Genomic DNA, 13855 nt, shown 5'->3' on the forward strand with positions numbered 1-13855 from the left:
CCCAGCCTATCAAAGATATGAATGATAATAAAATGTGACTTTGTAAACATCTTTATCAGCATTATCTAAAAGAAAAAATAGTGTGCAAGATAAAAGTATAACCACAAATAAATTTAAAAATAAATGCAAGTTAAATGATCACTAATTGATTCCTTTTTTCATTTATTTACCTGGTACTCTGCATATTTTTCTCCATCGCTTCGGACAAGATGAAGGATTAAAAGTACAACTATGGAAATTTTTTTATCCATTAAATCGTCTTGTATTCTATGTCGAACACACTCTATCATCGCAGCCGTTTCTGATGATGCATCACACTGTATGATGAACAGGCTCTTATCAACCATGCAAGATCTAAAAACAAAAATTATTATTTTATGTGTAAAAACAAGGTATCTTCATGTAAACGATAGGCAGAACAAGATTGAAATCATGAAGTACACAACAAATTAAAAACATGATTATATCATACCCGAAATATTTGCAGAACTCTCTTTCTGTGTCAAAAGATCTCAAGTGAGTTAAATTGACTGTCATGTCGAGGGCTCTACTAATGTCATCCTTGTCGGCGTCAGCTAACAGATTTGAGAATGTGGTTATCTGTATTTAAAACACAAGATTTATGACAAATTTCAAAAATCGACATTTTACATGCACGGATCTAGAGGGGGTGTGGGGGGGGGGGTCAGGACCCCCTCCCCCAATCTGGGGTTTACAAGGTTAAAAATGTATATACTAAAGCAAGAAAAAAGTTATCATGGACCCCCCTTTGAAAACGCTGCCCCCCCCCCCCCCCCCCGGTGAGCGCGAATATGTGTGAAATGGGTATGAAAAGTGAAAGATTTGAGGCAATAGAAGTCATAGAACATCCCAATACCCACCCCACGAAATAGGTTTTTGAGGTTTTGGCGAGTTTTTTTTATTGTGCTTGTCAAGAAATTTCTGGGATTGGATTTTTTTTGAGTGGGGTGGGCCTCAAAATAATAAATAAAAAATACGAAATTGATATATTCTCCAAAAAATACCATTGTTTGTTGTTCAAGTTGTCTTTTACGAAAATTCCCCATCAAAATGCAGTGTGCTATAAAAATTTGCTTAATTTGAAACTCAATTCATTATCTAAAATATCTTAAAAGACACATGTCCGTGCTTGAAAATTCCTGTTATGGACAATATAATAGAACTTCAAATATTATAAGGACTTGGAACTATATATAAATACTGAATGGAATATGGGGATAATATAAAGAACAGTAACCCTGCTTAATGTCCAATTAAACAATTATGAACAGAAAAAATACGGACCTCTACATTACGAGTTAGGGTTATGTGCCATGGACAAGTAACATTTGTAGAATCATTGTAATCAAGAGCACCCCTACTAATGTTATTGTGATTTAAATTCAAGACACGTGGTTTAGGTTAATCTATTCAAAGGTTATAGGGTAGATCCGGTTTTATAAATAAAATTGGCAGTAAACAGGAAATTGCTATAGTCTGTTTCTTCTGAAAACATGACCTGTGAAAATTGTGTTTCCACACCTTTCTGAAAGACTTTCATGATTTCAACAAAAATGGGTGGCTTAAGGGGGTGAGGGGCGGGGGGGATTAAATACCAATTAATACATCTTATAGTTAACTGCAAAAATTACAGCTCACTAGCGACCGATACGCTGGTAAAGAAATGTGTAACATCATTTACACTGACAAACCTTTGTTTGCCTTATATGGCTATTGCTATTAATGCGCACAGAGGATCTTACCACGAGCAACTGACCAATTGTTGATTGAATACGTTTACGCTAAATACATGTTTACATGTTACTTCGAACACGTGGTTCAGGTCAATCTATGATCATGTCAATGGAGTGCAAAATAAGAAAAAAGTTCTTATGAACAAATACAAACAAAAGAAACTATGGAAAATATCACGAGCGTTTTTAATTTGTTGTTAACTAGAGAAAAATATGTTTAATAAATTGTATACGTAGTTAGTGTCAAGTTCAGAACACCAGCATTTCAAGGGTACGGAAAACGAGCAGCTTCTCGTATGCATTTAAATGGACAAAACATTTTTTACATAACTATACTCGTGATCAGGTGTGTTGGCCAGGGAATCCACCTGGCAATTGTATTCACCGATAGTACAATAAAGGAATTTATCAAGCGTAAAATTCCTGTAGTATTCGTATAGTATCATTTATATGATTTGTCAGTTAAAGTCACATTGATGCCTCATTTGCTAATCTGACGCCAAAAACTATAGTCCCGGTTCCCATGCAAAATATTTGTCCAAAAAGAAATTTAAATTCATGACAGCAGAAAATTGTGTCATTGAGAATACTTAAAAATAATTTAAACTTGAATTCAAGACAGATCGATTGAAGTACATTAATTTTCTACATAATGATATTATAGGGTGGTGAAAACTAAAACGCAACATAACTTTTCTGTTGACCATGTCTCCACGTGCTAGCCACTTCCTAGCCACATTTCCGTGAATATTTTACCCTATCTCGCTGAAGTCTCACTAATTCTCGCCAGAGCCACTGTCAGAGGTACTCTGAACTCATCGGGTTTTATGATTTGCAGAACACCGAAAAATAAAAGGTTCCGAACACATCAGTAGGGGTGAAGAGCCTAACAAAGAAACACCATGTTACTTGCTTTATCGTCTGGTACCAGTACATGTTACCAATACATACTAGTACATCGACGGATTTTTCCGTTATTTCCAAATCATAACAAGGAACACACGGCAGGTGTGATCGGTCGGCAGGGGATGTCATTTGCAAAATTATTTTGTTAAAACACATTGTGATAGCACACACAAGTACTCTGAAGTTGATATAAAAAATACTTGAGTTTCTGATTGACAATATCTATGTAGTTTTTGGAGACCAGTTCTCCCATTAATCTATTGGAATTCCCATGGGTACCAAATTCGCTCCGTTATTATCAGACCTATTTTTGTATTCATATGAAGTAAAATTTGTGCAAAATCTTATGCGTGACAAGAAGAAACACTTGCTGTGGCCATCAACTCGACGTTTAAATATAAGGATGACGTATTTGCCAATTAACATTGCATTGGTAATTTCAATTCCTATGTCGATACGATATATCCTTGTGAGTTTGAGATAAAAGATACCACAGAGTCTGACACATCTGTTTCATATTTGGACATTGTACTTGAAAAAGACGTTAATGGTAATCTAACAACCAAGCTCTATGATAAACGTTATGACTCTTCTATAGTCAACTTTCCTTACTTATGCAGCAATATACCTTCATCACCTGCAAACGGAGTTTATATATCTCAGTTGATTCGCTACACAAGAGCATGCTCTATGTATGAACAGAAAAGTTGATGAAACAAAAATATAACAAGAGGCCCATGGGCCACATCGCTCACCTGAGAAGCGTTGACCATTCTGTTCTTTACCAGATTTCCCCCTTGTTATACATAATGCATCCCCACCCTACCCCACTGATCATAATTTAGACATTTTGAAATCTACACTACCCCATGATCCTTCCATGGGCACATATGTTTCAGCTTTTTTGGCCCAGTGGTTCCTGAGAAGAAGATTTTCAAAGATTTTTCCTATATATTTCTATGTGAGACTTTGATTAACTATAATGGCCCCGCCCTTCCCCTAGGGGTCATGAATCCTACCATTTAGTTACACTAGCACCAACATGAGTCCTTCCGGACACAGCTTCACTTTTTCAAGGAGCCAGCTGCTCACCAACACCAACTAAGTGTGCCAGTTTTTCCTTTATATTTCTATGTAAAACGGGTTTTTAGCCTTGTCCCCGCCGTGTGACAGTCCCAGTTCAACGCTCTATTAAGAGTAAACTCGTATGGGAAGAAGAAGAAGAAGTAATCTTCTAAACATAAGATTCATGAAAGTATCGTATAGCCATAAAGTACAATGTACTCTTAACAAAATTGTTCTCCGTGTAAATTTATCTTGACGAAAGTTTATTTGAAATCTATTTTAAACGTTGCATGGTGCAGTTTACATGTCTGATATTGATTGATGATTAAAAAAAATCTATACTGGAATCTACATTATACCAGGATAGTTCCACATAAGTTTCAGCTTTTCTGGCGAAGTGAAAGTACTAATTTTATGGGCGAAGACTTATAATTAAGGTCGGTTTGCTTTGTTAGTACAACGATAACATTTTGAACTCTCATATGGGGCATACATCTTAAACTTCAACTTTTCTTTTACAGTTAGATGATTTATAGGTGTGATTAAAAAACAAAATGGCTACAAACGACCGAGCACCAGTGGTTCTTAAGAAAAGTTTTATAGATTTTTCCTATATATTTCTATGTAAAACTTTGATTCCCCATTGTGGCCCCGCCCTTCCCCCGGGGGTCATGATTTGAACAATTTAGAATCTACACTACCCCAAGATGCTTCCAGATAAGATTCAGCTTTACTGGCCCAGTGGTTCTTGAGAAGAAGATTTTTTAATGACCCAACCCTATTTTTGCCTTTTCTTGATTATCTCCCCTTGCGAGGAAATATGTCCCTTAATTTTAACAATTTAAATTTCCCTTCACCCAAGGATGCTTTGTACTAAGTTTGGTCAAAATTGGCCCAGTGGTTCTTGAGAAGAAGTCGAAAATGTGACAAAAGTTTACAGACGGACAGACGGACAGACGGACGGCTGGACAGACGGACGGACGACGGACAAAATGTGATCAGAAAAGCTCACTTGAGCCTTCGGCTGAGGTGAGCTAAAAAGGCTCGTCTAAAGTCATCACTTCGTAAGTTCTATAGTTAATACAATGACCTTGTCAGCAGATATAATTTATCATTGAGTCAAATGCTGACTAACGTTCTTCATACTAATTGTAAGACCATTATTTATACACTGAATTGTCGACGAACTTTCCTGTTTTTCCCGATCATGACAAGGAGTACACGGCGGGTGTGACCGATCGGCAGGGGATGCTCATTTCTCCATGGCACCTGATTACCAGTCCTCTGATGTTTTGAAGGTCCGTGAATTGAATGTTGTTATGTTACTTCCATATCCTTAAAGGTACTTGGACACAGATTTGAAGTTAATATTTTCTCATTTTTTCTGTATAATATCACGAATTATATATTTTAATAGCATTTCACACAAAAATTAATTAAAAATCTTATTTCATTTAAAAGTTATTAAAACTTTAAATTTTTTGGTGGGGTTGATTGACACATCCTTGCACTTTCATAAATTTTAACTTTATTCTTAATCCTTAGGAAAAGTGGCAATTTTGATGTGTTTTAATGAGAAATATTAAAACTTTTATCAAGAAAAATAATTTTATTCAGAGTAGAAATGTTAGAAAGCAAAAACCTTCACAAGTCTCGTCATTCCGAACTAAGAGATGCGTACAGAGTTTAGCAAATCGAGCACACTCGTGTTATGTACACAGTTTTTGTAAACAGGGCTCGAGTTCTGTTATTGTTTATATTTAGAATTCACCGGGTGCGTTCAATCGTCACAGTCTGCTTACCACAACTGCACGGACTGACAATATATTGTGTGTTTGTTTTGCTTTCGAACGTGTCTACTCTGAATTTTCTGGATTATAGTATTAATATTTTTCATTTATACAAAACGAGATTGCCACTTTTCCTAAGGATTAAGAATAAAATTAAATTTGTGAGAGTGCAAGGATATGTCAATCAAACCCGCCGAAAAATTTGAAATTTCAAAATCTTTTAAACGAAATAAGATTTTTAATTAATTTTTGTGTGAAATGCTATTAAAATATATAAGTCGTAATATTATAGAGAAAATAATAACTTCAAATATATATCCAAGTACCTTAATCCTCCATTCTAACTAAATCCATCTCTGATGTTTTAGATGTCTGTGTTTTGTCTCTTCAAAATTTCAGCTTTAATACTGTTCATTATCTACATATATTTTATTGATCTATTTACACTTCTGAATTACGGAGGAATAAATGGTTTTATATTGCCTTTAAGTCGTTTTACAAGAGACCAGGCTTGGGGCGAATTACATTGTAAAGTAATACAGTACATAACCATTACTTCAACAATTTGGGCATTCTATAACCATTACCAGTATGTACCCTATTTTCTAGAGTAATGCATAGCATTTACCATTACTTTAGTACAGTAATGCTTTGCCATTACCATTTCTTTTGTTTTTTTAAAACAGAAATACAAAACAATTTTTTCCATAAACAGGCATCCACCACCTTCAACACTAAACATGATAAATGATAATTCAAATTTAATTCAAATACTTGTATATATTACACTGTCAATAACTTACCATCAAAGGAAGTTCAAACTTTCAAATTGTCAGTAATATAAAACGTGTAAAATAAGCACTTTTGTGTAACTATTAATGTAATTGTGGTACTTTACTTAAAACATATTTTTATTTTATAATACAACAAGAGGCCCAGGGGCCACAGCGCTTACCTGAGCACATCGGTTAGGAAAAAGCACATATCAGATCAGAACTGGTAGTTTACTGAGGTGGGGGGGGGGGAGCTTGAATTTTAACCCCCCAGGGGGTCATGACTTGAACAAACTAAAATTTACGCTACCTGAGGATGATTCTATATAAATATCACTAATCATGGCTTTGAAGTACTTGAAAAGAAGATTTTGAAAGGTTTCCCTATGTAAAACTTTGGTCGGCCATTTTGGCCCCACCTTAGACCCGGGAGTCATGATTTGAACAAATTTGAATCGACACTACCTGAGGATGATTCCACATGAGTTTCATCTTTCCTGGCCCAGTGGTTCTTGAGAAGAAGATCTTTAAAGATTCTTCCTATATATTCCTATGTAAAGTTTTAATCGGCCATTTTGGCCCCACCCAACCCCTGAGGGTCATGATTTGAACAAACTTGCAACTTATGTGCATTTTGCTCTGCTAAGCAGAGAATGCATGTATGTCTTCTTTGGTCAATAGCTTTTTCATAGTCAAGGTTGACCAGCTCAATGTTTTATAAGTCCAGTCAGAAGAAAAGGACTTGTAATTTGGAGCACTTCTCCAAACAATGCACTGTTTAATTGTTACATAACCCAAAGGCTTGGTGTGTTTTGATGAGATCGGGTTCGGTCGAATAGAATGGAGAGCGGGTTAAAAACTAGCTCCATTAATTAGTGGGAAAAGAATGGTTTGCAGTAAGTTTTTAACCGAAAACTGATATATGTGAATATATATTGTATTTACGTTGCCTTGTTGATCTTAATTCTGGATAGAATGGACATTTCGGTTAGTTTGTAAATTTTCTGGTGTCTCAATGTGCTTTTATGAGAAGTGTTCTCTGACTTGTACATGCTGGCTACATATGGACACAGCTTTGTATACCTGCTAATTTGTGTGTATATAGATAGATGTATATAAATAGGAATGACACTACAACCATCTAGTGATACAATTAATCTAGTCTCTCAAAGTTATTCTCTTATTTTCGGGGAGACAATGGACACCGTCACTCAGAGCTCGGCAGTATCATTAGATGACACTCTAGCTATTCAAAATGTGGCTATTATCAGTATATATTAGTTAGTGTACCTCATACGCAATTAAAAAAAAAGATTTTTAAAAATTTTATATAACATCTCAGAGCGCGACTATATGTACTGATATGTGAAGTATGGGTAGGTAAATATTGTCGCCGACACGTAAAGAACAAAAATATATACAGTGTACCGTCACTTCCACTCGAAAGATCAAACTTTATATGCATACGAGCTAACCACACATCAGCCATAATTGAAATTCCGCCGTACCATCTTTTTTTCTTATAACCATAAGTTTGTTCCCACAAAAATATTCGAGTTTACAGTGTTATCATGATTTATTATAATATTGTATGTCTGCTTAATGGCCATGACAAATGAGAAATCGTTTCAACATCACATCGCAGACAGGAAAGTTTAAATGATTGATCATGAGTTAATTCAAACAAAATGATCGTACCTGTATGAGTGATTTTTCAGATATCTGACCCCTGTTTTTAAGATATGTCACAATTCCTCCATGATTTTGCTCTTGAAAGTAAACATCCTTCCATATTTCCACTTCTGTCTTCAGAGAAGTCTTTTCTAGTCGGTAAATCGCATCAGGGCTTGCAGACAAAATAAGAAGTTCCTTGCATTTCTTCATAAGCTGAAACAATTTGTTTACAATTTTTAGAAGAGTATTCATAAATCCATCCCTGTTTATTAAACGGAGAAGGAAAAGAAGCTGGCGAATTTCCAGTGATTATAAAATGTCTCCCATCATATCGTGCGTGTCAAACGTAAAGAAAATTCATAGAAAACCTTAAAAATGAACAGTCTTAAGTTTCGTCTTATTCCCTTATTTATGTAGCAATACATTTATACCTTCATCACCTCAATACGCAAGAGCATGCTCTGTGTATGTACAATATCTAAAACGAGGTAAATTTTTGACAAACAAGTTAATGAAACAAAATTATCAGCAGTTTCGTTTAAAATCATCATTTAATCAGTTTTATGGTCGATACAGTCCTCGGGCCCTAGGAAGGATCATAAAACTTACAAATTTTTCTCTTTATCTAAATGTGCCATACGTAAAAATTTATTGCCATTCAAAGACATTATAGGTTTTCATATTAAAGTTTTTAACATTATTTTCTTATTTAACAGAATACATAAGAAACAAATTATAAGGCACATTTAGGATGACACTGTCTGGTCTTTCAAGTTAAACCTCACCTTATCGACCTCTTCTTTTTGGGTTTCTGCTGCGTTCATAACCTTGATGATAATAATAGCTGTCACGTCATTATGGTAACCGACAAATGCATCATTTATGGTTGGTCCTCTTCCTTTTTTCTGTACTCTTAACAAACCAAAAACAATTACATGTACAAACGTTAAATGTGTCATTAGCTTCTTACCTACGGTCTTCCAATTCATTCTATACCTTCATGTTCACAGAGCTATACTTCATTTATAGATTTATCTCTTTTTGTTCTTCGACAAGACAAATGCTAATTATATGGAATGCCAAATTAACATATATTCAAATTATTGTTCCTATCTTCAAATGAATTGAAGATATGTACAATTGAATTAAAGATAGGTACAACTGAATTGAAGATAGGTATTAATAATTATACCTATCTCTAAGGAATTATACCTAGGTACAAATGAATTATACCTATCCTATCGTTAATGGAATTACACCTATCTTCAATTTAATTACACCTATCTTCAATTCAATTAAAGACAGATTCAGTTGAATTATACATGTACGTATCTCTTATTCACTTGAAGATAGGTATAATTGATTTAAAGATAGGTATAATTGATTTAAAGATAGGTACAATTGATTTGATGATAGGTTCTATTAACACATATCATAAAGGATTTGAAGATAGGTACAATTCAATTATACCTTGGTTCAATTCATTTTGTGTTGTTGAAAAAAAATGAACGCTCCCTTGGAGACAATAATGAACATGGATGGAAACGCACAGAATCTACAGAGCGACAACAACGAGGATTTCAGGAGAAATAAAGGCAAATTCAAAATATGCAAAAAGCATCATATACTTATTAAAATACACATTTATAGCATGTGCATTGTATATATATCTTGTATGGCAGCCGATGAATATTCCGATAAACTTTCTCGCTAGCTGTGACGTTTCGGAAATTACGTATGATAAAGGTAGATATTATTGCCAATATCCTAATAATTAAAAATATGTTCATTTTAATTGTACCTATCTTTAAATCAATTACGTTATCTTCAATTCATTGCTTTTCTACCTGTTTTTAAATCAATTGTACCTACTGTGAAATTACTAATTTTCGTTGTTTTCGAGGTATGGAGAGATTCATGAATTTAAAACCACTTGAAATATAAATTTCATAAGGATTACTACTAAAAAAATTTCCAACCACGAAATCAAATCCTCACAAACCAATAGTTCATCTTTATAATACATTTCTCCTAAAAGACATGCCCCTCATTGTAACAACAATTGAATACAATTTGGTTTTGTATTCCAATTTATTATGTTATAAAACATTTTAAACGGGCTATCCATAACATATCAAACTTTGTTAAATAATGAATATTAGATGAAATATATGTATTTAAAAATTCATTGAAAATATATTAAGTTATGTTAATTAAAGTAAAAAGAAATTTCTACAAAGTTATTTCAAGACTTTTCATCCCATGCCGATCATTCCTCTAAAAGACGTTCGTATTACAATTGAGACTTAAAAATCTGTTCATTCTCCTTTAAACTAAATCTGACAGGCTACCTAGCCTGTAATGTAAATGTGAACTTGAACAAGAAAAGCGACACTAATCATAATTAAGTATGTAAAGGTGGAGTTTTTGTTCACCCTGTTGACTTATTCGAATAGAAAAAGCCTCCTTCTATTTCAAAAATATTTTTAACACATGCATTCTGTATTAACATTCAATCTGATTTCCAATATTGAGTTCGTAAATCCGTTGCTTTTTGATATATCCAGAGCTGAAAAATGTTATAAACGATTTCGGAAAAAACCCATGTGTGTATTTAAGTTATAATTAGAACACGTTTTTGCAGAAAATGCCTTCTCACCGTTCATGCTGACCCTAAATTTGATTCTCTCAACTAGTACTACTTTAATATATCAGATAAATTGTCCTTTTTAGACATATACTCCCATACATTATCAAACATTGGATATATCCCAAAGATTGTGATAATGATATTTCACTCCTCATAATCAATGAGATATTACAATGTTTAACAACGTATGGGAGAAAATGACTCAATGTCGATATCCGTGGGTTTTATCCCATCAAATACTTTTCCCCAGTGAAAGAAAGGTGAATAATTGTCAGGACTAAAAGTCCCCAATTCTCCGATAGGATTATGATTTTCATGACTTCATATCTCTGAAAAGATAAGGTGTGTGTGATTTCAACACGTGATGATACTGACAAGAAATCCCTCCAAGTGTTGCAATTAACTTTTGGACATCACAACTAGACATTGTTGTAAAAGTTCTGGACAATGCCTTGTCCGAAGTTAAATGTCGCACTTTTAAAAGTGATCAGAAAAGCTAAGTTGAGCTATTGGCTCAGGTGAGCTAGAGCATTTATTACTTACATTAATTCAGAAAATTTTTGCATCCATTTCTGTAACATATTTGCATGTTGCAAGTCCTCTTTTGTCAACAAGGTATCGATACGTAGAAAATGCTTCTCCAGGCGGTTTATCAGTGGAACCGGAAAGGTGTTGTACACTGTCTGCTTCTTTGCAATGACGATCACCCTGTGTACAAAAATTTAAGAGACCCGATCATTTAAATGACTAAAAGCAAGCCAGAATTAGATGAGAACATGTTTTTGGAAAAAATGTGTGATATATTTATTTTATTTGAAAAACAATTTAATACAGTATGTTAACGTATCAGTAAAGGTTTGGGCTTAAAACTCGGAAAACCAAACTTAATCAATTGAAAAGGTATTGCTATTTTGATTATAGAAAATTATGTCGTACTGAACTAAATAAACACTCTTGTATATACATTTCCATTAAAATTTGCCTTAGGCGATTATGTAGATCTTAATTTAAGATACGTTCGTCTTTTCAAATGATATGTACATTCAAAATGTACCAAGAAAATGATCAAGAAATAGTTATACATACTACCGGTGCACCAATGTTTATAGACAGCTTGATTGATGCACTGATAAATATCAAATTGATGAATGTTGCCAATTATGATCGTTACAAAGACATAATTACCCGAATTGCTTGTGGACCTTTACTTTAATGCGATGTGTTCCTAGACCGAGGTCAACATATCTTTCTCCACCAAAAGATACATAATACTGAAAAAAACATGGTAAATCAAAATGCTATATCACTCATTTCAGGATAATTTTTTCTGTGAATCCAAAAAATGGTTCGTAAGGACAAGTTTTGTGGCTAAGTATTTAATAATATTGTTTCCATTTTCAAAATTAATTTCACCGACATAAATTCAAGGATCTTTGCGTAACATGAATCCAACAAAATATTAATTCCCATAAAAAGTTTTGATAGAAAAATGCACCTTGAAAATAAACTAAATGAATAAGCAATCTGAGAGTATTGCATTAGCAATACTAGTCCCCTACCTTTAAAGGTGCATGGACACAGATTTGAAGTTAATATTCTCTGTATAATATCACAACTTATATATTTTAATAGCATTTTCCCACAAAATTTTTAAAATTTCATTTCATCTTAAGGTTATTGAAACTTCAAATTTTAGGATGGCTTTGATTGACACATCTTTGCACTCTCACAAATTTTACTTTTATTCTTAATACTAGGAAAAGTGGCAATCTTGAGTCATTCTCCAACATGCCTTTGATGCCTACTTCATAAAGTTGGACGTTACCATTAGCAAACATATACATATCAAGAACATATATTTTTTATAGTTAAAACCATAAAATAAATTTTATATTCTGGTTTAAAGTGATTACTTTGTTCCCTGATTATATCAAAAATTTCAGATGGTCAATAAAGTGTCCAATCTTTTGTTGAAATAGTATCAAGACAATCGCTATCGTTATTTCAAACAACAATTTGGTGATATGTTTCTTAAAAACACAGCTACTTTTTAATTATCATAAATGAAATGAAATAATGACTTTTGTTTAAAATCAGGTTTATTAGTAAATACTTATGACTGTTTTAAGGAACAATTTCACATTTTGGTTCTACGAAAATAATTTACCTGGTTTAAGACATCATATAAACTTTCGTAGAGATTCTCAAGATTCAGCAATATAACAGTTTTTCCAGCTTCCATGCACAGCTTAATACGATTTATGTTCCGGCATATCTAGTTAAAAAAAAAAAAAGAGGCCATTGGCCCTTAACATTAACTAATGCAGATATTTATCTAAACATTAATAGAAATAAAGATACTCGACATTTTTTGAACCTCAGTTGATTCCTTCATTTTCATATCAAACCTGTTTGATGTGGTACAAACCGGCCGAGGTGTGCCGAGTGACATTTATCCCTGTGGTCTTATCGTTAAGGCATAAATTATTAATTGTCAAAAAAGTCAAATAGCTGAAGTATAAAAATGAATTGCATCTACAGTAAAACATTTGAAATTGCTGTTTGATACCTTATTTGGAAACTACATTAAAAAACGCATGTTTGCTGAAACATTCTTTATACATGTATATATAGTTTAAGGCCATTATCTCGTTCGAACACAGTAGTTTGGAACTCCCTTTATGGTTCTGTTTTTTAAGCTTATTTTCTCAAATCCCTGGATATTTCGAAGTTTATTCATGGTCCTTTTGAGTTCAAAATAACAAAGATTTCAATGCAAAGTTTTATTGCCACATCCCTTCCCCATGTCCCCAAAGGTCTAAGGTTTGAATAAATTGTAACCAGCCTATATAGAAATTTTATTTTTGCATGTAACATTTGATTCAGATTTTAAAGAAATATATTTAATATGTTATTATAAAATTGTTTACCCCTTTTGTAATCCTGTTCCCACTTCGTGGAAAATGATTGCCAATATACTTCTTAAGTTTGCAGGTTTTAGATTGTTCCTTAAGTTTACTAAAATATTATCTTATATCCATTATTCTTAACATACAATGATTCCTTCGAGGAATCAAGAATGTTTCTCTATATAAAGTAAAAATCTATTTGAAGACACCACATCGACACAGTGGAAACATAAACCCTTCAATTCCAAAATTTTCTACTCGGTTAAGAAAAAGAAAGACGGGTTTGTAAAAGACACTCTTGTAAGAAAAAAAGATTTGATAAAGGAACAAGTAA

General features: G+C 33.4%; 1 long non-coding RNA gene across 1 annotated transcript; it reads right to left on the bottom strand.

Moving 5' to 3' along the window:
* Positions 1-259: 259 nt before the first annotated feature.
* On the bottom strand, positions 260-8081 carry LOC134243631 (uncharacterized). The gene is made up of 3 exons (XR_009987076.1): positions 7987-8081; positions 473-600; positions 260-354 (listed from the first exon to the last, which is right to left on the bottom strand). It is a non-coding gene; the product is annotated as an uncharacterized LOC134243631 (long non-coding RNA).
* Positions 8082-13855: the final 5774 nt, after the last annotated feature.

The sequence above is a fragment of the Saccostrea cucullata genome, unplaced genomic scaffold (assembly GCF_032062105.1).
Source record: "Saccostrea cucullata isolate Sc308-1 unplaced genomic scaffold, CSIRO_AGI_Scuc_v1 ctg2488, whole genome shotgun sequence".
NCBI lineage: Eukaryota > Metazoa > Mollusca > Bivalvia > Ostreida > Ostreidae > Saccostrea > Saccostrea cuccullata.